Source organism: Anomaloglossus baeobatrachus, chromosome 9 (assembly GCF_048569485.1).
Source record: "Anomaloglossus baeobatrachus isolate aAnoBae1 chromosome 9, aAnoBae1.hap1, whole genome shotgun sequence".
Taxonomy (NCBI): Eukaryota; Metazoa; Chordata; class Amphibia; order Anura; family Aromobatidae; genus Anomaloglossus; species Anomaloglossus baeobatrachus.
This window is the reverse complement of record NC_134361.1, coordinates 166,187,612-166,213,462: the sequence shown is the minus strand read 5'-3', so window position 1 is coordinate 166,213,462 and position 25,851 is coordinate 166,187,612. Positions and strand designations below refer to the sequence as shown.

At 44.9% G+C, this 25,851-nt stretch overlaps 4 non-coding genes across 4 annotated transcripts; all 4 read right to left on the bottom strand.

Annotated features, from left to right (window-relative positions):
* Positions 1-3,563: 3,563 nt before the first annotated feature.
* On the bottom strand, positions 3,564-3,670 carry LOC142253782 (U6 spliceosomal RNA). Its single transcript, XR_012726817.1, has one exon. It is a non-coding gene; the product is annotated as a U6 spliceosomal RNA (small nuclear RNA).
* A 4,467-nt stretch (positions 3,671-8,137) lies between these two features.
* LOC142253810 (U6 spliceosomal RNA) lies at positions 8,138-8,241 on the bottom strand. The gene has a single exon (XR_012726843.1). It is a non-coding gene; the product is annotated as a U6 spliceosomal RNA (small nuclear RNA).
* Positions 8,242-13,216: 4,975 nt separating this feature from the next.
* On the bottom strand, positions 13,217-13,323 carry LOC142253792 (U6 spliceosomal RNA). The gene has a single exon (XR_012726827.1). It is a non-coding gene; the product is annotated as a U6 spliceosomal RNA (small nuclear RNA).
* Positions 13,324-16,921: 3,598 nt separating this feature from the next.
* On the bottom strand, positions 16,922-17,029 carry LOC142253826 (U6 spliceosomal RNA). The gene has a single exon (XR_012726858.1). It is a non-coding gene; the product is annotated as a U6 spliceosomal RNA (small nuclear RNA).
* Positions 17,030-25,851: the final 8,822 nt, after the last annotated feature.

The following is a 25,851-nucleotide window of genomic DNA, read 5'->3' as shown; positions in this document are numbered from 1 at the left end:
CATAGGGACTAAAAGTCGGGGTTACCCCAAACCACCAAGGGCTAAGGAAGGCGAGTTGGTAGTCACCATCAGAAGTCAGCCTGAAGGATACCTGGTTCCCGCCTGGTTCATCCCAGCTACGCCCGGGTTACTCACCCTGCCACCTGAAGTGAGTAAAACCCCTGAAAGACATCCTGCGTGTGTGGAGTTATTCTGCGCCTTGTGGTACTACGCACCTACACAGGGCCCTGGGGCTTGCCTCACTCTCAGGAGGCTATTCCAACTAACTGCACTTACCATCAGCCCCAGGCGTCCCTCAACCTGCAGTGGCGGTCCCCACTGACCGCAATACTGAGAGTGGCGTCACGACAAATAGAAGATTCCCTACCTGTGACGAGATCCAGCCGAGTGGAGTCCCTGAAGGTAATGCACCGACACAACACCTGTGGGGCTTCACATGTTTTTTTTAACTATCACTGCACGATTAGTAATGGCGTGTCATAGACGCTGCCATTACTAATTGTGGACTTAGCGGCAGCTATGGGCTGCCGTTAACTCCTTCATTACCCCGTTGCAACAGCAACCGGGAAGGGCCGGTGACACGCCGGGACTTTGGCATCTGATCGATGCCACGGTCTCGGGGCAGCGCTGGCTGATATTCACGGCTGCGGGAGGAGGGGGGAAAAAGCCATAGCCCTCGTCCTCCCCAGCCTGTGAATACCAGCCACCCGCTGTGTGTTTACTTTGGTCGGGCGGGAAAAAAAACAGCGGAGCACACGTTTTTTTTTTTTTCTTTAATAAGTGTCAGTGTGTGTTTGGGTGCATATACTTACCAATTCGATTAATCTTCTTACATCTAGCGTCATTCTGTTGTACCACGCCATTTTCAATAGAAAATGTCGGCACTTCCTCATCCGGTCTGACATCACTTCCCTGCAATCCGCACGAAAGGAAGGAACATTCCCGCAGGTAATTCGCAGCTATTCCGGGGGTATACCGCACATCATTGCTACCTGCGGATTACCCCCGGAATACCCCCGGTACCTGCGGAAATTAATGGACATGCACATTTTCTCAAGAAAGTTTCACGAGAAAATTTTCTCAAGAAATTTTCTTGAGAAAAATCCGCACAGTGCGCACAGCAATTTTTTTTTCTCATAGAATTTCATGGGAAATGTCTGCACAAAGATTGCAGACATTTCTCAAGAAATTTCCGCGGCAAATCCGCGGGTAAATCCGCGGGTATTTTGCTCTAGTGCGCACATAGCCTTAAGGCTGCAATTCACATGCTTAATGTTGCATGTTTACTGAACATTGTTTCAGCTCAGTTTTTTTGTGTTTTTTGTATGTTATCTTGCTTTTTTGCAAGTTGGGGGCGCAGCCCTCCTAATACTGAGACTGAACAACTAATTGCGTCTCACTTCACTGTGTATTTAATCTGGGACACAGCTGACCACTTTACCATTCATATTGGAGTTTGACATGACACAAGTCAGGTATTGATAATGTTTTTAACTTCAGTAGGTTAGGGACTGTCTCAGATGGGTACACCTTGACGAGGTGAGACAGCTTTTTACCTTTTTGCAAAAATGTATACACTAAGTACCCTGTTATTTAGCACTTGCAATTTATTTATTTATAGTCAGGGTATTTTTCATGCAATTTTCTCTTTGGTTTTTTTCTAGTCTTAAGGCTGCAATTCACATGCTTAATGTTGCATGTTTACTGAACATTGTTTCAGCTCAGTTTTTTTGTGTTTTTTGTATGTTTTCTTGCTTTTTTGCAAGTTGGGGGCGCAGCCCTCCTAATACTGAGACTGAACAACTAATTGCGTCTCACTTCACTGTGTATTTAATCTGGGACACAGCTGACCACTTGCCACCATTCATATTGGAGTTTGACATGACACAAGTCAGGTATTGATAATGTTTTTAACTTCAGTAGGTTAGGGACTGTCTCAGATGGGTACACCTTGACGAGGTGAGACAGCTTTTTACCTTTTTGCAAAAATGTATACACTAAGTACCCTGTTATTTAGCACTTGCAATTTATTTATTTATAGTCAGGGTATTTTTCATGCAATTTTCTCTTTGTTTTTTTTCTAATGTTTTTAGTCTTGTTTAACCTAATAAATAAATAAATAATTTTAAAATATTACGTGGGATTCCCCCTATTTTTGATAATCAGTCAAGGTAAAGCAGAAAGCAGGGGGCTGATATTATCAGGCTGCGAAGGCCCATGGTTATTTGGCCCTTCCCAACCTAAAAATAGCAGCCCGCAGCCACTCCAGAATTTCTGCACCACATTAGATGCGCCAATTCTGGAGCTTTGCTTGACTCTTCTCGATTGCCCTGGTGCGGTGGCTATCAGGGTAATATATTTTTGGGGTTGATGTCAGCTTTGTAATGTCAGCTGTCATCAAGTCTAGGAGTTATTAATGAAGAGGCGTCAATCAATCACCCCCATTATTAACCCGATAAGTAAAAAGAAAAAACACACACAAATAGTTTATTTGAAAAAACCCCACTCTCCAACTCTTTCCCTGGTTCACCAATATATTTAAAATAAAAACCCAGGCAGGTCTGACGTAGTGCAGGGAATCTGACATAGTCCAGGGAATCCGATGTAGTGCAAGTGCACAACCTTGTACAAAAACGTGTTTTCCTGCAAAAAGATGCAGAAGTGGAGCTGCACAAAATACTTTACGTGTGCACATAGCCTAAATTGTAATAAAACACATATCTACCCCCGGTTTTATCAGTAAAAAGTCAGCTCAGGGCACAAAAAATAAGCCTTCCCATAGTCCCAGATCCCCCAAAAATAAAAACATTACGGTCCTGGAAAATATCGCGAAAAGGTAAATTTATTTGTTTTTTACATATTTCTGAATTTTTTTTGACCATTTAAATAAAAAAAAAAAATTATACATGTTTGGTATCTAAGAACTCGTACTGACCTGGGCAATCATGCTGCGAAGTCTGATTTACCATATGGTGAACATGGAAAGTAAAAAACCCCAAAACAATGCGGACTTGCACTTTGTTAGCAATTTCACCGAACTTGGAATTTTTTTTTACCATTTTCCACTACTTTATAAAATAAAAAAAAAAGTAAAATCAAAGATGTCAGTCACGGGCAGCACGGTGGCTCAGTGGTTAGCACTGCAGTCTTGCAGCACTGGGGTCCTGGGTTCAAAACCCACCAAGGACTCTATCTGCAAGGTGTTTGTATGTTCTCCCTGTGTTTGCGTGGGTTTCCTCTGGGTACTCCGGTTTCCTCCCACACTCCAAAGACATACAGATAGGGACTCTAGATTGTGAGCCCCAATGGGGACAGTGTTTCTGATGTATGTAAAGTGTGGAATTAATAGCGCTATCTAAATGAATAAATTTATAAATTAATTGTATTAAGGTCAAGTTTTCCCTCAAAAAACAAGGCCAAACATAGCTATATTGCCGAAAAAGTAAAAAAAGTTATGGCTTTTGGAATAAGAAGGAGAGGAAAAGCGAAAAAATGTAAGGGGTTAACAAGGCCAGAAATGTTGGGAGATGAGGGGAACAAAAACTTGGGGTTGAGAAATGCGTGAAAATGTGGAACGCTTCACGATTATACGTGTCATCCTTGCGCAGGGGCCATGCTAATCTTCTCTGTATCGTTCCAATTTCAGCATATGTGCTGCCGAAGCGAGCACAAACTGCCATCCGACGTATCCGCTATATATAGACCTATAAAAGTAAATATTTTAACTTAGGGAGATTATTTTTAAAATCAGTTAATTCTGAAAGGTTTTAGGTAGCACTCTATGAATGTTGCAGTTAAAGTGTAATAAATGTAATCAGGGAAAAAATAAGTAATAATTTGTCACTAATTAATATGCAAATGAGATCCGCGCCGCCGCACAGGATCCTGGGAGAACATGGGGCCTATTTCCTACTGTACAACGGGCCTTACTATTGTACAGGGCCACACGGGGGAATTACTAAGGTACATGGGGCATTACTACTGCACAGGGGGCATTCCAATTTTACAGGGGCTCACAAGAGGCATTACTACTGTACAGGAGGTATTAGTATTGTACAGAGGCTCCTCACAGGGGGCAATACTACTGTACGAGGGGGCATTATTTTTGTACATGGGGTGACAGTTGGGCAATACTACTGTACAGGGGGGCATTATTACTGTAGTGGGGCTCACAGGGGAAATTACTACTGCACAACGGAGCATTACTACTGTACATGGGGTCCAAAGGTGGGCATTACTACTGATCTTGGGGGCATTGCTATTGTACAGGGGGCATTACTACTGTCCAGGGGGCATAACTACTGTACAGGGGGCATTACTACTGTACAGGGGGGCATTGCTATTGTGCAGGGGGCATAACTACTGTACAGGGGGCATTACTAGTGTACAGGGGGCATTACTACTGTGCAGGGGGCATAACTACTGTACAGGGGGCATTACTACTGTGCAGGGGGCATTAGTACTGTGCAGGGGGCATTACTACTGTACAGGGGGCATTACTACTGTACATGGGGTCACAAGTGGGCATTACTACTGACCATGGGGCATTACTACTGCACAAGGGGGCACTACTGTTGTACAGGGGGCATTACTACTGATCTTGGGGGCATTGCTATTGTACAGGGGGCATTACTACTGTCCAGGGGGCATAACTACTGTACAGGGGGCATTACTACTGTACAGGGGGGCATTGCTATTGTGCAGGGGGCATAACTACTGTACAGGGTGCATTACTACTGTACAGGGGGCATTACTACTGTGCAGGGGGCATAACTACTGTACAGGGGGCATTACTACTGTGCAGGGGGCATTAGTACTGTGCAGGGGGCATTACTACTGTACAGGGGGCATTACTACTGTACATGGGGTCACAAGTGGGCATTACTACTGACCATGGGGCATTACTACTGCACAAGGGGGCACTACTGTTGTACAGGGGGCATTACTATTGTGAATGAGGGCATTACTGCTGTACATGGGGGCATTACGAGTGTACAGGATCTCACAGAGAGCATTACTACTGTACAATGGGACATTACTGCTGTACAGGGGCATTATAATTGTACAGGGGCTCACAGAGGGCATTATTACTGTACAGGAGGCATTACTCATGTACTGGGGAACACAGGGGTCATTACTACTGTACATCAGGTCATTACTACTGTAGAGGGGCTCATTGATAAGCATTACGTTTGTACATGGGGCTACTAATACTATACAGTGGCTCACAGGGGACAGTCTCTTGTTTTTATTTCTCTCTGTTTATCTTTTTCAGGTTCCCATTTGTGGACTATGGCGGATTCCTTGGACTACGGTGGTCCTGCTATTTTTTTTTTGTTTGTTTTAATAAAGTAGTGAATGATGGAAAGTGTTTATTTTAATAAATCATTTTGTTAAATTGTGTATGTTGTCTTTTTTTATTACTGGGTTATTAATAGGGGTGCCTGATAGACGCCTCTCCATTACTATCCCCTTGGGTTGCTGCCAGCTGACATTACACAGCTGACATCAACCCCAGCTACCATTACTCCGATTGCCACTGCACCATGGCAATCAGGAAGAGCTGGGCAAAGCGTCAGAATTAGAGCATCTAGTGTGATGCTCCACTTCTACAGCAGCTGCAGGCTGCTAGTTTTAGGCTTGGACAAGCCAATAACCATGGACCTTCCCAGCCTATGAGCCCCTAGCTGTCTGCTTTTCCTTGGCTGGTTACCAAACATAGCAGGGAACCCATGCCAGTTTTTTAATCAACTAATTTATTTATTTATTTACCCCGTCACCAGTACGCCATTGGTCGTGTCAGTGCGGTTACCATGGGCTCCGGCGGATCTGATCAGCTGACGTGCGTGTGTTAACCCTTTAGATCACACTGTCAAACTCTGCTCCCGCCACCGTCAGTGGCCCCGTGATGCGATTACGGGGCGCCGTTGTATTTCCATGACAGCTCGGGGTCAGATTATTACTCCTTATGCTGTCATGAATCACTTCCTGTGAGAGTCAACAGAATGCCAGCACTCTCAGGAGACCAGGATTTCTCCTGATCAGAGCGATGCTGCAGCACCGCTCTGAACAGGAAAAGCCATCGCAGTGTACAGTCATAAAGTCCTCTAGGGCAACTAGTAAAATCAGTAAAAAATATTAAAGAAATAAATAATTATGTAAAATATGAAAAAATAAAAGCTAAAGCTCAAATCACCCCCCCTTTTGCCTCATTGAAAGCAAAATAATTAAAAAACTAAAAAACAAAACAAAATTGAGACACCCCTGAGGTAACCAGGTGTCACAAAACAAAGTAACATAACTGTAACAGCTCGGGTCCTACATAACTGTGCCAGTCAGTACACACACACCAGCACACCAGGACACATACACTCCAAAACCAGGGCGGGAGACTCCCACAGAACCAGGTGACAGGGCTGGGCACTGTGAGCTAACAGGCAGACAACTGGGTAGGGAGAGATCAGAGCTGGGGGAGGAGTGGATGGCCTGGGGAGAGTGGGAGAAGTCAGTTAGCGGGCTGGAGAGAGTGAAAGTGAGCAGTCGCAAGGAGGAGAATGAGTTGTCAGTAAAGGTGTCAAGACAAAGGAATCTTGAGACACAGTGAAAGTAGCAAAGACCCTGCCAAGACCTGAGTAGAAACAGCAGCCACTCAGGGGAGAAAGTATCTGGAGAACGAAAGGTCAAGCTCCAGGGACAGTGGAATACTGTGGGAGTGGAAATCCAGGGCTCCTAGTACTTTGCACGCACGGGGTGCAGATCCGAGAACAGACCGGGACATCAAGCCGTCTATTCTCTGCCAGGTGGGTGGGTTTTCAGGACTCATCTGCCACCATTAACATCCGAGGCATAAGCAGCAAAGGGAGGACCGGGACATATTCCCTTAAATAGTCCAAACTGCCTGCGGCAGGACCCAGTCACCAGGAGGACCTCCAAGTGCTCCACGCCAGGGAAGACCCCCACACACACACACACAAGTGCATCGGTAGGCGAGTGGCACCAGGTCAGTTGGCACAGGGACACAGGACTCGGGCGCACTTGGGATCCAGCACGTCCCCAGGTTGCGAACCCAGATGTAAGTAAAGCGACCAAACTGCACTCCCCTGTCTGGACTGAGGTATTTCACTGCACCTCCACATTAACCCCTACCTACCCCTGGGGAAAAGCCCTGCTCGCGTAGGGCTTCACCATCCACGCTGCCCCATCCATCACCCCCAGGGAAGCACGGCAGCGGTGGCCATGCCACCCCTAGAAGCGCACCGCGTGTGGCGTAGTCGGACTATTTTTATTATGTTTCCCATTTTATTTAAAAACTGATCGACGTGCCCCTGGATCTGGGACCCCTCGAGCCACGGATTGCCCGGATCCGAGCAACTCGGCTGCCCCGGGGTGCAACAATACACATATTTGGTATTGCTGAGTTCAGAAATGCCTGGGCTATAAAAATATAAAAGCAATTAATCTGATTAGTACAAGGTGTAACGAGAAAAAATATTCCAGATGACAAAATGATGGTTTTTGGTCATTGCAACATGGCCCTAAAATGCAATAACAGGCGATCAAATCATCATATACAAATATGGTATAATTAAAAACATCAGCTCAAAACGCAAAAAAAAAAAGCCGTCACTGAGCCCCAGATCCCGAACAATGAGAATGCTACAGGTCTCCGAACATGGCGACAAGGCGCTATTCTTTTTTTGAACAAACTTCTGCTTTTTCTTCACCCTTTAGATAAAAGTAAAAGTATACATGTTTTGTATCTACGAACTCGCACCGGCCTGAGGCATCATAATGCCGGGTCACTTTTACCAAATTGTAAATGTGGTGACAGGAAAAAAGCAAAAAAAACCCCCCTAAATTGTGGAATTTCATTTTTTAATTACAATTTCTACACTTTTGGATTTTTTTTCCCCCATTTTCCAGTACATTATATGGAAAAATGAGTGATGTAATTCAAAAGTACAACAAACGGCCCTCACGTGGAAAAATCAATACGTTAGGGCTTTTGGAAGAAGAGGACGAAAAACGAAAAGGAAATAAAGCAAAATGGCCATGGCTTGAAGGGGTTAACAAGGCCAGAAATGTTCTTACCTCAAAAATTGACGAAAAAAAAATACATTTGCGTTAATAAATGAGTCAAAATATGGAACGCTTCACGAATTTGCGTGTCATCCTTGCGCAGGGGCCATGCTGATATTCTTTGTATCGTACCAAGTTTAGTAAATGTGCTGCCAAAAGCAAAGTATATGTGCTGCGAAAGCAAGCTCAAACTGATATCCGACCTGACCGCTATATATAGGCCTAAAAAAATGGGAAATTTTAACTTAGGGACATCATTTTATTTATTTTTTTAATTTATTTATTTTTTTACAGTAAATTCTGAAAGATTTTAGGTAATATCCTATTAATGAAGAAATCAAACTGTAAAAAACTAATTAGGGAAAAAATAAGAGATCTGGTGCAATAATTTAATATGCAAATTAGATCCACACTGCAGAGCATGCTGGGAGGAAGTGAGGGGGCAGCTTTTGCCTGTGATAGATGTTGTAGTATAAGTGGGAAACAAAGAGGGACATTACTACTGTGTTGGGGGATGGAAGGGGACATTACATTTGTATAGGGGCACAGAGAGGTAATTTTTACTTTGTAGGAGCACAAAGGACAAACAATACCAATTAATGTGGCTGAAAAAAGGGCCATTATTATTGTGTGGGTAAACATTCGGGGACATTACAACAGTATTGGGGACTAAAGGGGGCACATAGGGTGTAGTATAATTGTACAGCCCTAAGAGAAGAACTATTATTGTGTAGGGCACACACAGGGCATTTTTACTGTGTAGGAACACAAAGGCGAAACAATTCCAAGTTGACTGTGTTCAAAAAGGGACATTGCTATTGTGTAGGAACACGAAAAGGGGCACGAGTACATTTTGGGGGACATAGAAGGTATACAACTGCATATAAGTGACGTTCCTGACATTACCATTCATCAGAATTGCCGGGTTTCGCTGTGCGCGGCAAGAGGCGGGAGCGGCTGCTTCTCAAATTCTATGGAGTCTCGTTCTGAGCCTCATTCTGAGCCTTATTCTGAGCCTCCATAGTCTTTTATTGTGGAGAAACGTCCTGGGAAGCACTGGACTATGTCAGACTTTGGTGGGAACTTTGCATTTTAATAAATTGGTGAACAAAGGACTGTGTCTTGTTTTTATTTCTCTATGTTTATGTTTTCAGGCTTCCATTTGTGGAATATGGCAGATTCCTTGGACTATGGTGGTCCTGCTGTTTTTTTTTTTCTTTAGTAAAGTATTGAATGATGGAAAGTGTTTATTTTAATAAAGTATTTTTTACGTGTGTATCATTTTTTATTACTGGGTTCGTAATGGCGATGTCTGATAGATACTTTTCCATTACTAATCCCTGGGCTTGATGCCAGCTAACACTACACAGGTGCCATTAACCCTAACTACCATTACCCTGATTGCCACCACGCCAGGGAAGAACCATGCAAAGCGCTAGAATTGGTGCATCTAATGTGATGCGCCTCTTCTGGGGTGGTTGAGTGCTGCTATTTTTCGTCTGGGAAGGCCCATGGTTATTGGCCTGTACCGCACCAGGGTAATCAGGAAGAGCTGAGGCAAAGAGCCAGAACTGGTGCATCTAATGTGATGTGCCGCTTCTGGGGTGGATGCGGGCTGTTACTTTTAGTCTAAGAAGGAGCCAATAATCATGGGCCTTTCCAGCCTCATAATAATAGCCTCCAGCTGTCTGCTTTGCCTTTGATGGTTATGAAAAATAAGGGGCACCCCACGCTGTTTTTTTCCCCCATTTATTTATTTAATCATAAAAAGTTGTCCAATACGCTCCACAGGTTACAATTTTATTATTATACTAGCTGTACTACCCGGCTTCGCCCGTGTTAATAACTGCTGTTAACAAAATAGAATGCATTAACAAAAGTGTATTCTGCAAACACAAACAACAAAACAAATAGATAGAAATGTAATTATTAAAAGGCAAAAACTAAGCTAATAGAAGCATTTCAGAACATATATTTCAACACCACAGATATTCCACACAGATTTAACTAAATTAGCCATGTAATGTGCTCCGTCTGTCTCTTTCCAGATCTGTCTCTTTCCCCGTCTGTCTCTTTCCCGTCTGTCTCTGTCTGTCTCTTTCCTCGTCTGTCTCTTTCCAGGTCTGTCTCTTTCCAGGTCTGTCTCTTTCCAGGTCTGTCTCTTACCCCGTCTGTCTCTTACACCGTCTGTCTCCCCGTCTCTTTGTCTGTGTCTTTTCCTGTCTGTCTCTTTCCCTGTCTGCCTGACTTTGTATGTCTCTATTTCTCTGTCTCTTTCCCCATCTGTCTCTATCAAGGTCTGTGTCTTTCTCCATCTATCTTTGTCTGTCTCTCTGGCTGTCTTCTCCTTCCCTGTCTTCCTGTCTCTATACCTGTCTGCATATCTGCCTGTCTCATTCCAGGTCTGTCTCTTTCCAGGTCTGTCTCTTTCCAGGTCCGTCTCTCCTTTTCCCCGTCTGTCTCTGTCTGTCTCTTTCACCGTTTGTCTCTGTCTGTCTCTTTCCCTGTCTGTCTCTATCTCTCTGTCTCTTTCCCTGTCTGTATCTGTCTGATTTTCTCTCTGTCTGTCTCTCTCTATTCATCTCCCCACTGACATCTTATCTCACATATACGCTTCTTATACTATGAATGTCTTTTGTTCCTGTAGCAACCACTCAAAGCTGCTACTAATAACCTGAAGTTCCAGGCTCCATTTACTTTAATGAAGGCATGTTTTTCAGAGAGTAACTGTAAAGCGCGGGTTAGATTTTCCTGTCAAAACATAGTCTACGACGTTCCCTGGGTCACATGAGGTGTCTGTGCAAAATTTTGTGATTGTAAATGCGACGGTGCGGATACACTTTTCGTTTCACTTTTTCCCCATTATGTAGATAAGGGCAAAATTGATTGATAAATTGGAACGCGCGGGGTTAAAATTTCACCTCACAACATAGCCTATGATGCTCTCGGGGTCCAGATGTGTGAGGGTTAAAAATTTTATGACTGTAGCTGCGACGCTGCAGATGCCAATCCCGGACATACACACACACATACATACACACATTCAGCTTTATATATTAGATGTCTGGAGGTTGTGTAATTATATGTTTATTTGTCCGTGTACTGTCTTTTCTATATCTATTATCTATCTCTATAGCAATTGCTGTCCAAAAACACCAGAAAAACGTATCGGAAACGGGGTTTTTTTCTGCTGCGTTTTTCCTGCCAAGAGATGCAGAAATGGTGCAGAAATGACTGCACCAAATACTAATGTGTGCACATACCCCAGGGTTCCCATGACTAGTGTTTGTTGAGTTTTTGACACTGCAGAATTTCTGCACCAATTCAGTACCTTAGTTTATTTGCGCTTTTGCCTTGCATTTTTGTTACATGTGTTTTGATGCAGTTTTGACGTGTTTTTGTCTTAATAATAAAGTTTGTTGAAATAAAGACAGCAGAGAAAACAGAATTTTGTCAAAAGCAAAGAATTCAACATCTAAAAATACACAAAAAACACATGTACAAATATAAAAAAAAAATATAAATGATAAAGCTAGATAGATGATAGAAATATTTTAGACAAAATAGATTGCTATCCTACAGATATATAATGTCACAACCCCCCTACATATTATACATTTGCACCATTTAGAGCCTTTCACGTGGCACTAAACAATGTTTTTAGTCTTGTTTAACCTAATAAATAAATAAATAATTTTAAAATATTACGTGGGATTCCCCCTATTTTTGATAATCAGTCAAGGTAAAGCAGAAAGCAGGGGGCTGATATTATCAGGCTGCGAAGGCCCACGGTTATTTGGCCCTTCCCAACCTAAAAATAGCAGCCCGCAGCCACTCCAGAATTTCTGCACCACATTAGATGCGCCAATTCTGGAGCTTTGCTTGACTCTTCTCGATTGCCCTGGTGTGGTGGCTATCAGGGTAATATATTTTTGGGGTTGATGTCAGCTTTGTAATGTCAGCTGTCATCAAGTCTAGGAGTTATTAATGAAGAGGCGTCAATCAATCACCCCCATTATTAACCCGATAAGTAAAAAGAAAAAACACACACAAATAGTTTATTTGAAAAAACCCCACTCTCCAACTCTTTCCCTGGTTCACCAATATATTTAAAATAAAAACCCAGGCAGGTCTGACGTAGTCCAGGGAATCTGACGTAGTCCAGGGAATCCGATGTAGTGCAAGTGCACAACCTTGTACAAAAACGTGTTTTCCTGCAAAAAGATGCAGAAGTGGAGCTGCACAAAATACTTTACGTGTGCACATAGCCTAAATTGTAATAAAACACATATCTACCCCCGGTTTTATCAGTAAAAAGTCATCTCAGGGCACAAAAAATAAGCCTTCCCATAGTCCCAGATCCCCAAAAAATAAAAACATTACGGTCCTGGAAAATATCGCGAAAACGTAAATTTATTTGTTTTTTACATATTTCTGAATTTTTTTTGACCATTTAAATAAAAAAAAAAATTATACATGTTTTGTATCTAAGAACTTGTACTGACCTGGGCAATCATGCTGCGAAGTCTGATTTACCATATGGTGAACATGGAAAGTAAGAAACCCCAAAACAATGCGGACTTGCACTTTGTTAGCAGTTTCACCGAACTTGGATTTTTTTTTTACCATTTTCCACTACTTTATAAAATAAAAAAAAAAAGTAAAATCAAAGATGTCAGTCACGGGCAGCACGGTGGCTCAGTGGTTAGCACTGCAGTCTTGCAGCACTGGGGTCCTGGGTTCAAAACCCACCAAGGACTCTATCTGCAAGGTGTTTGTATGTTCTCCCTGTGTTTGTGTGGGTTTCCTCTGGGTACTCCGGTTTCCTCCCACACTCCAAAGACATACAGATAGGGACTCTAGATTGTGAGCCCCAATGGGGACAGTGTTCCTGGTGTATGTGAAGTACTGTGGAATTAATAGCGCTATATAAAGAATAAAATTATAAATTAATAGTATTAAGGTCAACTTTTCTATCAAAAAACAAGGCCAAACATAGCTATATTGTCGAAAAAATAAAAAAACGTTATGGCTTTTGGAATAAGAAGGAGAGGAAAAGCGAAAAAACGTAAGGGGTTAACAAGGCCAGAAATGTTGGGAGATGAGGGTAACAAAAACTTGGGGTTGAGAAATGCGTGAAAATGTGGAACGCTTCACGATTATACGTGTCATCCTTGCGCAGGGGCCATGCTAATCTTCTCTGTATCGTTCCAATTTCAGCATATGTGCTGCCGAAGCTAGCACAAACTGCCATCCGATGTATCCGCTATATATAGTCCTATAAAAGTAAATATTTTTACTTAGGGAGATTATTTTTAAAATCAGTTAATTCTGAAAGGTTTTAGGTAGCACTCTATGAATGTTGCAGTTAAAGTGTAATAAATGTAATCAGGGAAAAAAGAGGTAATAATTTGTCACTAATTAATATGCAAATGAGATCTGCGCCGCCGCACAGGATCCTGGGAGAACATGGGGCCTATTTCCTACTGTACAACGGGCATTACTATTGTACAGGGCCACACGGGGGAATTACTAAGGTACATTGGGCATTACTACTGCACAGGGGGGCATTCAAATTTTACAGGGGCTCACAAGAGGCATTACTACTGTACAGGAGGTATTAGTATTGTACAGAGGCTCCTCACATGGGGCAATACTACTGTATGAGGGGGCCTTATTTTTGTACATGGGGGTGACAGTTGGGCAATACTACTGTACAGGGGGGCATTATTACTGTAGTGGGGCTCACAGGGGTAATTACTACTGCACAACGGAGCATTACTACTGTACAAGGGGGCATTACTACTGTGTAGGGGGCATAACTACTGTACAGGGGGCATTACTACTGTGCAGGGGGCATTACTACTGTACAGGGGGCATTACTACTGTACATGGGGTCACAAGTGGGCATTACTACTGACCATGGGGCATTACTACTGCACAAGGGGGCACTACTATTGTACAGAGGGCATTACTATTGTGAATGAGGGCATTACTGCTGTACATGGGGGCATTACTAGTGTACAGGAGCTCACAGAGAGTATTGCTACTGTACAATGGGACATTACTGCTGTACAGGGGCATTATAATTGTACAGGGGCTCACAGAGGGCATTATTACTGTACAGGAGGCATTACTCATGTACTGGGGAACACAGGGGGCATTACTACTGTACATCAGGTCATTAATACTGTAGAGGGGCTCATTGATAAGCATTACTTTTGTACATGGGGCTACTAATACTATACAGTGGCTCACAGGGGACAGTCTCTTGTTTTTATTTTCTCTCTGTTTATCTTTCTCAGGTTCCCATTTGTGGACTATGGCGGATTCCTTGGACTACGGCGGTCCTGCTATTTTTTTTTGTTTGTTTTAATAAAGTAGTGAATGATGGAAAGTGTTTATTTTAATAAATCATTTTGTTAAATTGTGTATGTTGTCTTTTTTATTACTGGGTTATTAATGGGGGTGCCTGATAGACGCCTCTCCATTACTATCCCCTGGGCGTGTTGCCAGCTGACATTACACAGCTGACGTCAACCCCAGCTACCATTACTCCGATTGCAACTGCACCATGGCAATCAGGAAGAGGCGGGCAAAGCTCCAGAATTAGAGCATCTAGTGTGATGCTCCACTTCTCCCGCAGCTGCAGGCTGCTAGTTTTAGGCTTGGACGAGCCAATAACCATGGACCTTCCCAGCCTATCAGCCCCTAGCTGTCTGCTTTTCGTTGGCTGGTTACCAAACATAGCAGGGAACCCCATGCCAGTTTTTTAAATAACGACGGTAATTTATTTATTTATTTATTTAACCCCGTCACTAGTACGCCATTGGTCGTGTCCCTGCGGTTACCATGGGCTCCGGCGGATCTGATCAGCAGACGTGCGTGTGTTAACCCTTTAGATCACACTGTCAAACTCTGCTACCGCCACCGTCAGTGGCCCCGTGATGCGATCACGGGGCGCCGTTGTATTTCCATGACAGCTCGGGGTCAGATTATTACTCCTGATGCTGTCATGAATCACTTCCTGTGAGAGTCAACAGAGCGCCAGCACTCTCAGGAGACCAGCATTTCTCCTGATCAGAGCGATGCTTCAGCATCGCTCTGAACAAGAAAAGCCATCGCAGTGTACAGTCATAAAGTCCTCTAGGGAAACTAGTAAAATCAGTAAAAAATATTACAGAAATAAATAATTATGTAAAATATGAAAAAATAAAAGCTAAAGCTCAAATCACCCCCCTTTTGGCTCATTGAAAGCAAAACAAATAAAAAAATAAAAAACAAAACAAAATTGAGACGCCCCTGAGGTAACCAGGTGTCACAAAACAAGGTAAAATCACTGTAACAGCTCGGGTCCTTCATAAATGTGCCAGTCAGTACACACACACCAGCACACCAGGACACATACACTCCAAAACCAGGGCGGGAGACTCCCATAGAACCAGGTGACAGGGCTGGGCACTGTGAGCTAACAGGCAGACAACTGGGTAGGGAGAGATCAGACCTGGGGGAGCAGTGGATGGCCTGGGGAGAGTGGGAGAAGTCAGTTAGCGGGCTGGAGAGACTGAAAGTGAGCAGTCGCAAGGAGGAGAATGAGTTGTCAGTAAAGGTGTCAAGACAGACAAAGGAATCTTGAGACACAGTGAAAGTGCTCCACGCCATGGAGGACCCACACACACACACACACAAGTGCATCGGTGGGCGAGTGGCACCAGGTCAGCTGGCACAGGGACACAGGACTCGGGCGCACCTGGGATCCAGCACCTCCCCAGGTTGCGAACCCAGCTATAAGTAAAGCGACCAAACTGCACTCCCCTGTCTGGACTGAGGTATTTCACTGCACCTGCACATTAACCCCTACCTACCCCTGGGGAAAAGCCCTGCTCGCGTAGGGCTTCACCATCCACGCTGCCCCATCCATCACCCCAAGGGAAGAACGGCAGCGGTGGCCATGCCATCCCTGGCCGCGCACCGCGTGTGGCGTAGTCAGACTATTTTTATTATTTTTCCCATTTTATTTAAAAACTGATCGACGTGCCCCTGGATCTGGGACCCCTCGAGCCACGGATTGCCCGGATCCGCGCAACTCGGCTGCCCCGGGGTGCGACAATACACATATTTGGTATTGCTGAGTTCAGAAATGCCTGGGCTATAAAAATAAAAAAGCAATTAATCTGATTAGTACAAGGTGTAGCGAGAAAAAATATTCCAGATGACAAAATGATGGTTTTTGGTCATCGCAACATGGCATTAAAATGCAATAACAGGCGATCAAAACATCATATACAAATATGGTATAATTAAAAACCAGCTCAAAACGCAAAAAAAAAAGCCGTCACTGAGCCCCAGATCCCGAACAATGAGAATGCTACAGGTCTCCGAACATGGCGACAAGGCGCTATTCTTTTTTTGGACAAACTTCTGCTTTTTCTTCACCCTTTAGATAAAAGTATACATGTTTTGTATTTACGAACTCGCACCGGCCTGAGGCATCATAATGCTGGGTCACTTTTAACAAATTGTAAACATGGTGACAGAAAAAAGCAAAAAAAAACCCCTAAATTGTGGAATTTCACTTTTTAATTACAATTTCTCCACTTTTGGATTTTTTCCCCCCATTTTCCAGTACATTATATGGAAAAAATGAGTGATGTCATTCAAAAGTACAACACACGGCCCTCACGTGGAAAAATCAATACGTTAGGGCTTTTGGAAGAAGAGGACGAAAAACGAAAAGGAAATAAAGCAAAATGGCCATGGCTTGAAGGGGTTAACAAGGCCAGAAATGTTCTTACCTCAAAAATTGACAAAAAAAAAAGTACATTTGGGTTAATAAATGCGTCAAAATATGGAACGCTTCACGAATTTGCGTGTCATCCTTGCGCAGGGGCCATGCTGATATTCTTTGTATCGTACCAAGTTTAGTAAATGTGTGACGCCCTGGGCAAGCCAGGGGTCACAGGTCACAACATCACACGCACCCCACATTCCCTGCAGGAACACCAGGCTAACCTAAAATCCTTGTTGCCTTCCTCCAGGGGCTGATGTCCACAGCAGGGGGTGGGCCAGGCGGTTGGCTCCGCCCACCGAGGAGTTCACAGCCCTGGAGGCGGGAGAACCAGGCAGAACAGAGAACAGCTAGGGAAGTGAAGGAGTAAACAGTGAAGTGGTAAAGGAGGACAGTAAGAGTGGCGACAGAAAGTGACAGTTAAGAAAGCCTGAAGTTGGTCCGGGTGTGTGCCCCGGACTGTGACAGCAAGGTCAGCAGACGGCGGTGATAGTCTGCAGGGGGACTGCTTGGAGGTTGCTGGAAGGACCGCGGATGGGTGGTGACCCGGCGGTACCGGAGCAGTATACGAAGAACAGTCAGCACCAGGGCAGGGGCTTTTCGGATCCCGGCAAGGCTAGGAGTCGCCATAATTTGCCAAATCCGTCAGTGAAGGGGACCTCTGTCTCCTAACAACCAAGTCCCGATTGAAGGCAACATTCCGACCGTGAAGGGGAGACACCGCCACCGCCAGGGCACCAGTTTCCCAGGGCCAGCGCCTGCGGGCAAAGTAGGGCTCCTTCGGCCCAGATTGAAGCCGAGGAGTGGGTAACCGGTGGGGACCCATCGCTACCAAAAAGACTTTACATAGGTGCAGGGAAGAGACCGTCACCGCTAACTGCAGGGAACCGCAGCACCGTAACCGTCCGAGGGACCCGTCCAACCAGCCGTTTGTTTACCGAGAACTGTGTCGTGTTTACTGGCTGAGTGAGTACCTCCGTGCCGTGCGGCACAGCGCTGCCCCTGCGCCCCTGCACCTCCACAGGCCCCATACCCGCCTGTCCACCATACCAACCCCATCACTGGGCCCCGGGAGCACCAAGACCCCTACCCACGGAGGGGCAAATCAACAACTGGCTGCTCCGTACCAACACTCCCGGGCTCCCCAGAAAGAGCAGCGGTGGTGTCCACTTAATCCCCACAACCGTGGGTGGCGTCACGGACAATAAACCATCCCAAATCCCAATCCCCTTTCACTCACGGGCGAGGAGCGCCGCTCGAGTCCCCGGGATCCGGCCCATCGCTCGAGCCACCGAGCAGCAGCAGGCGGCAGCGGCCGCGGCAGCCGGACCCGAGCAGAGGGAGAGCGTGGCGTCCCCTCCTCCGCCCGCGACAAATGTGCTGCCAAAAGCAAAGTATATGTGCTGCCAAAGCAAGCTCAAACTGATATCCGACCTGACCGCTATATATAGGCCTAAAAAAATTGGATACTTTAACTTATGGACAACATTTTATTTATTTTTTTTAATTTATTTATTTTTTACAGTAAATTCTGAAAGATTTTAGGTAATATCCTATTAATGAAGAAATCAAACTGTAAAAAAGCTAATTAGGGAAAAAATAAGAGATATTGTGCAATAATTTAATATGCAAATTAGATCCACACTGCAGAGCATGCTGGGAGGAAGTGAGGGGGCAGCTTTTGCCTGTGATAGATGTTGTAGTATAAGTGGGAAACAAAGAGGGACATTACTACTGTGTTGGGGGATGGAAGGGGACATTACATTTGTATAGGGGCACAGAGAGGTAATTTTTACTTTGTAGGAGCACAAAGGACAAACAATACCAATGAATGTGGCTGAAAAAAAGGGCCATTATTATTGTGTGGGTAAACATTCGGGGACATTACAACAGTATTGGGGACTAAAGGGGGCACATAGGGTGTAGTATAATTGTACAGCCCTAAGAGAAGAACTATTATTGTGTAGGGCACACACAGGGCATTTTTACTGTGTAGGAACACAAAGGCGAAACAATTCCAAGTTGACTGTGTTCAAAAAGGGACATTGCTATTGTGTAGAAACACGAAAAGGGGCACGAGTACATTTTGGGGGACATAGAAGGTATACAACTGCATATAAGTGACGTTCCTGAAATTACCATTCATCAGAATTGCCGGGTTTCGCTGTGCGCGGCAAGAGGCGGGAGCGGCTGCTTCTCAAATTCTATGGAGTCTCGTTCTGAGCCTCATTCTGAGCCTTATTCTGAGCCTCCATAGTCTTTTATTGTGGAGAAACGTCCTGGGAAGCACTGGACTATGTCAGACTTTGGTGGGAACTTTGCATTTTAATAAATTGGTGAACAAAGACTGTCTTGTTTTTATTTCTCTATGTTTATGTTTTCAGGCTTCCATTTGTGGAATATGGCAGATTCCTTGGACTATGGTGGTCCTGCTGTTTTTTTTCTTTAGTAAAGTATTGAATGATGGAAAGTGTTTATTTTAATAAAGTATTTTTTACGTGTGTATCTTTTTTTATTACTGGGTTCGTAATGGCGATGTCTGATACTTTTCCATTACTAATCCCTGGGCTTGATGCCAGCTAACACTACACAGGTGCCATTAACCCCAACTGCCATTACCCTGATTGCCACCACGCCAGGGAAGAACCATGCAAAGCGCTAGAATTGGCGCATCTAATGTGATGCGCCTCTTCTGGGGTGGCTGCGGGCTGCTATTTTCAGTCTGCGAAGGCCCATGGTTATTGGCCTGTACCGCACCAGGGTAATCAGGAAGAGCTGAGGCAAAGAGCCAGAACTGGTGCATCTAATGTGATGTGCCACTTCTGGGGTGGCTGCGGGCTGGTATTTTTAGTCTAAGAAGGAGCCAATAATCATGGGCCTTTCCAGCCTCATAATAACAGCCTCCAGCTGTCTGCTTTGCCCTTGCTGGTTATCAAAAATAAGGGGCACCCCACGCTGTTTTTTCCCCCCATTTATTTATTTAATCATAAAAAGTTGTCCAATAAGCTCCACAGGTTACAATTTTATTATTATACTAGCTGTACTACCCGGCTTCACCCGGGTTAATAACTGCTGTTAACAAAATGGAATGCATTAACAAAAATGTATTCTGCAAACACAAACAACAAAACAAATAGATAGAAATGTAATTATTAAAAGGTAAAAACTAAGCTAATAGAAGCACTTCACAACATATATTTCAACACCACACATATTCCACACAGATTGAACTAAATTAGCCAAGTAATGTGCTCCGTCTGTCTCTTTCCAGATCTGTCTCTTTCCCCATCTGTCTCTTTCCCGTCTGTCTCTGTCTGTCTCTTTCCTCGTCTGTCTCTTTCCAGGTCTGTCTCTTTCCAGGTCTGTCTCTTTCCAGGTCTGCTTCTTTCCTTGTCTGCCTGTCTCTGTCTCTTTCTTTGTCTGTCTCTATCTCTCTGCTTCTTTGCCCATCTGTCTCTTTCCATGTCTGTCTCTTTCCCAGGTCTGTCTTTTACCCCGTTTGTCTCCCCCGTCTCTTTGTCTGTGTCTTTTCCTGTCTGTCTCTTTCCCTGTCTGCCTGTCTTTGTCTGTCTCTATTTTCTGTCTCTTTCCCCATCTGTCTCTATCAAGGTCTGTGTCTTTCTCCATCTATCTTTGTCTGTCTCTCTGGCTGTCTTCTCCTTCCCTGTCTTCCTGTCTCTGTACCTGTCTGCATATCTGCCTGTCTCTTTCCAGGTCTGTCTCTTTCCAGGTCTGTCTCTCCTTTTCCCCGTCTGTCTCTGTCTGTCTCTTTCACCGTTTGTCTCTGTCTGTCTCTTTCCCTGTCTGTCTCTATCTCTCTGTCTCTTTCCCTGTCTGTATCTGTCTGATTCTCTCTCTGTCTGTCTCTCTCTATCCATCTCCCCCCTGACATCTTATTATCTCACATATATGCTTCTTATACTATGAATGTCTTTTGTTCCTGTAGCAACCACTCACAGCTGCTACTAATAACCTGAAGTTCCAGGCTCCATTTACTTTAATGAAGGCATGTTTTTCGGAGAGTAACTGTAAAGTGTGGGGTTAGATTTTCCTGTCAAAACATAGTCTACGACGTTCCCTGGGTCACATGAGGTGTCTGTGCAAAATTTTGTGATTGTAAATGCGACGGTGGGGATACACTTTTCGTTTCACTTTTTCCCCATTATGTAGATAAGGGCAAAATTGATTCGTAAATTGGAACGCGCGGGGTTAAAATTTCGCCTCACAACATAGCCTATGACACTCTCGGGGTCCAGATGTGTGAGTGTGCAAAATTTTATGACTGTAGCTGCGACGGTGCAGATGCCAATCCCGGACATACACACACACATACATACACACATTCAGCTTTATATATTAGATGTCTGGAGGTTGTGCAATTATATGTTTATTTGTCCGTGTACTGTCTTTTCTATATCTATTATCTATCTCTATAGCAATTGCTGTCCAAAAACACCAGAAAAACGTATCGGAAACGGGGTTTTTTTCTGCTGCGTTTTTCCTGCCAAGAGATGCAGAAATGGTGCAGAAATGACTGCACCAAATACTAATGTGTGCACATACCCCAGGGTTCCCATGACTAGTGTTTGTTGAGTTTTTGACACTGCAGAATTTCTGCACCAATTCAGTACCTTAGTTTATTTGCGCTTTTGCCTTGCATTTTTGTTACATGTGTTTTGGTGCAGTTTTGACGTGTTTTTGTCTTAATAATAAAGTTTGTTGAAATAAAGACAGCAGAGAAAACGGAATTTTGTCAAAAGCAAAGAATTCAACATCTAAAAATACACAAAAAACACATGTACAAATATAAAATAAAAATATAAAAGATATAGCTAGATAGATGATAGAAATATTTTAGACAAAATAGATTGCTATCCTACAGAGATATAATGTCACAACCCCCTACATATTATACATTTGCACCATTTAGAGCCTTTCACGTGGCACTAAACAATGTTTTTAGTCTTGTTTAACCAAATAAATAAATAAATAATTTTAAAATATTACGTGGGATTCCCCCTATTTTTGATAATCAGTCAAGGTAAAGCAGAAAGCAGGGGGCTGATATTATCAGGCTGCGAAGGCCCATGGTTATTTGGCCCTTCCCAACATAAAAATAGCCCGCAGCCACTCCAGAATTTCTGCACCACATTACATGCGCCAATTCTGGAGCTTTGCTTGACTCTTCTCGATTGCCCTGGTGCGGTGGCTATCAGGGTAATATATTTTTGGGGTTGATGTCAGCTTTGTAATGTCAGCTGTCATCAAGCCTAGGAGTTATTAACCCCTTAACGACCTTTGACGTACTGGGTATGTCATGGTGACATGGTGCTAAACGACCCATGACGTACCCAGTACGTCATGGCGAAATCGCGGTCCCGGAGCCCCGGGGAGTCCAATTTGTTTAATTAAACAGTAGATTCGGGAAGGAGGGGACCTCTGCCTGACCTCAGGAGGGGTGGTGCCTCCTCCCCGAACCTACAGAGGCTGTGATTGGCTGACGAACGCTGCTCAGCCAATTACAGTCACTGTAATGTTCCAGCCATTGAAAATGGCTAGAACATTGAAATCCAGCCCTGATCAGTGCTGCTGTAGCACTGGCCATTGGCTGGAGCTGGGTGATTGGTGCTTCACCCGCCCCCAGCTCTGATTGGAGAGACCGGTCTTGTGACCGATCTCTCCAAGGTGACCTGTGTACGTCCCTGAGGGTTCCCATCGGTAAGTTGCTGCCCCCGCCGCCCGCCTCTGTCCCCGATCGCCCTGCCAGCCCCGCCGCTGTCTCCTATCGCCCCGCCCGCCACCGCCAGCCCCGCCGCTGTCTCCGATCGCCCCGCCAGCCCCGCCGCTGTCTCCGATCGCCCCGCCCGCCACCGCCAGCCCCGCCGCTGTCTCCGATCGCCCCGCCCACCAGCCCCAGCCCCGCCGCTGTCTCCGATCGCCCCGCCCGCCACCGCAAGCCCCGCCGCGGCCCCGATCGTCACCGCCAGCCCCGGCGCTGTCTCCGATCGCCCCGCCCGCCACCGCCAGACCCGCCGCTGTCTCCGATCGCCCTGCCCGCCCCGCCCGCCACCGCCAGCCCCGCCGCTGTCTCCGATCGCCCCGCCACTGCTCCCGATCCACCGCTGTCCCCGATCGCCCCGCCCGCCACTGTCCCCGCCGCAACGCTCGCCACTGTCCCCGCCGCCACACTTGCCACTGTCCCCGCCGCCACGCTCGCCACTGTCCCCGCCGCCACGCTCGCCACATGTGGGGGGAGGGTGGCTTGCAGCACATGTGGGGGGAGGGTGGCTTGCAGCACATGTGCTGCAAGCCACCCTCCCCCCACATGTGCTGCAAGCCACCCTCCCCCCTCCATGTTCTGGGGGCCACCCTCCCCCTCCATGTTCTGGGGGCCCCCCTCCCCCCGGGGCCCCCCTCCTCTATGTGCCATCTCTCTCTCCCATCAGACTCTGCCCCCCTCCCCGACCTGCTGCCTGCTCTCTCCCATCCTCTTCATCTACTGCCCCCTCTCACACTCCTCAATCTGTTGCCTCTTTCATCTGCTGCCTCTTCTGTCTGCTGTGATCCTGCTGCCTAGATCCATCCTGTAAGGTAGGTATCCCCATCTCACCTCCCTCCCCCCATCCTCCGCCGCTCCTCCATCCGCTGCGCCATTTCCCATCATCCATCCGCTGCGCCCTTTCCCATCCTCTATCCGCTGTGCCATTTCCCATCATCCGCTGCGCCCTTTCCCATCCTCTGCCGCTCCTCCATCCGCTGCTCCCTTTCCCATCTTCCATCCGCTGCGCCCTTTCTCATCTTCCATCCGCTGCACCCTTTCTCATCTGCCGCCCCGCCCTCTCGCATCGCATTATCCAGCGCAGTTGCTCTCTTCCAGACTGGAGTGGATGATGCGATGCGAGACTCGTGCATTGCTCTCACGTTTGGCACTGGTCTTAGTGGCAGGCACTCATATTTTTTTTTTTTATTCATTTTTTTTTTTTTACTGATGTCTGTATTTTTTATTTCGCCAAACTATTTTTTTTGTATGGGGGGGTCTAGTTTCCAAAATGGGATCACATGTGGGGGAACTCCATTGTGTAGGCACCTCAGGGGGTCTCCAAATGCAACATGGCGTCTGCTAATAATTCCAATCAATTTTACTGTGAAATGGCGCTCCTTCTCTTCTGAGCCCCGCCGTACGCCCAAACAATTGATTTCCACCACATATGAGGTACCTGTGTACTCAGGAGAAATTGCTCAATACATTTTATGGTGCATTTTTTCCTGATACCCTTGTGAAAAAAAAGCTACCTGTTTGAAAAAACAATTTTGTGGTAAAAAAAAGAATAAAATATTTTCACGGCTGAACATTACAAACGTTTGTGAAGCCTCCAGGGGTTCAAAGTGCTCACTAAACAGCTAGATAAATTCCATGAGAGGTCTAGTTTCCAAAATGGGGTCAATTGTGGGGGAGCTCCATTGTTTAGGCACTTCAGGGGGGTCTCCAATCGCAACATGGCGTCCGCTAATAATTCCAACCGATTTTGCTGTGAAATGGCGCTCCTTGCCTTCCGAGTCCTGCCGTGTGACCAAACATTTGATTTCCACCACATATGAGGTATCTGCATACTCAGGAGAAAATGCATAATACATTTTATGGTGCATTTTTTCCTGATACCCTTGTGATAAAAAAAAAACTACCTGGTTGAAGCAACAGTTTTGTGGTAAAAAAAATTTTTTTTCTTTTCACGTTTCAACGTTATTAACTTCTGTGAAGCCCCCAGGGGTTCAAAGTGCACATCAAACATCTAGAAAAAATATTTGAGGGCTCTAGTTTCCAAAATGGGGTCACTTATGGGGGAGCTCCATTGTTTAGGCACCTCAGGGAGTCTTCAAACCCGACATGGCGTCCGCTAATGAGTGCAGCTAATTTTGCACTCAAAAATTCAAATGGCGCTCCTTGACTTCCGAGTCCTGCCGTGTGCCAAAACATTTGATTTCCACCACATATGGGGTATCTGCGTACTCAGGAGAAAATGCACAATACATTTTATGGTGCATTTTTTCCTGATACCCTTGTGATAAAAAAAAGCTACCTGGTTGAAGCAACAGTTTTGTGGCAAAAATAAAAAAAATTCTTTTCACGGCTCAACGTTATAAACTTCTGTGAAGCCCCCAGGGGTTCAAAGTGCACACAAACATCTAGAAAAATATTTGAGGGCTCTAGTTTCCAAAATAGGGTCACTTATGGGGGAGCTCTATTGTTTAGGCACCTCAGGGAGTCTTCAAACCCGACATGCTGTCCGCTAATGAGTGCAGCTAATTTTGCACTCAAAAAATTCAAATGGCGCTCCTTGCCTTCCGAGTCCTGCCGTGTGCCCAAACATTTGATTTCCACCACATATGAGGTATCTGCGTACTCAGGAGAAAATGCACGACACATTTTATGATGCATTTTTCCTGATACCCTTGTGAAAATACTAATTTTTATGGCTAAAGTAACATTTTTGTGTTAAAAAAGTAAAATTTTCATTTTTTCTTCTACATTGCTTTGGCTGCTGTGAAGCTCCTAAAGGGTTAATAAACTTCTTGGATGTGGTTTTGAGCAGAGTGAGGGGTGCAGATTTTAGAATGGGGTCACTTTGGGGTATTTTATGTCGCCTAGGTTTCTCAAATCACTCCAAATGTGATGTGGTACCTAAAAAATTTTTTTTTGTAAATTTTGTTGGAAAAATGAGAAATTGCTGATGAACTTTGACCCTTCTAACTTCCTAACGGAATTTTTTTTTTTTCAAAAATTGCGCTGGTGTAAAGCAGACAAGTGGGAAACGTTATTTAGTAACTATTTTGTGTGACATATCTCTCAGATTTATGGGCATAAAATTTCAAATTTTGAAAATTGCGAAATTTTCAAAATTTTCGCCAAATTTCCGAAATTTTCACAAATAAACACAAAACATATCGGCCTAAATTTACCACTGACATGAAGTACAATATGTCAC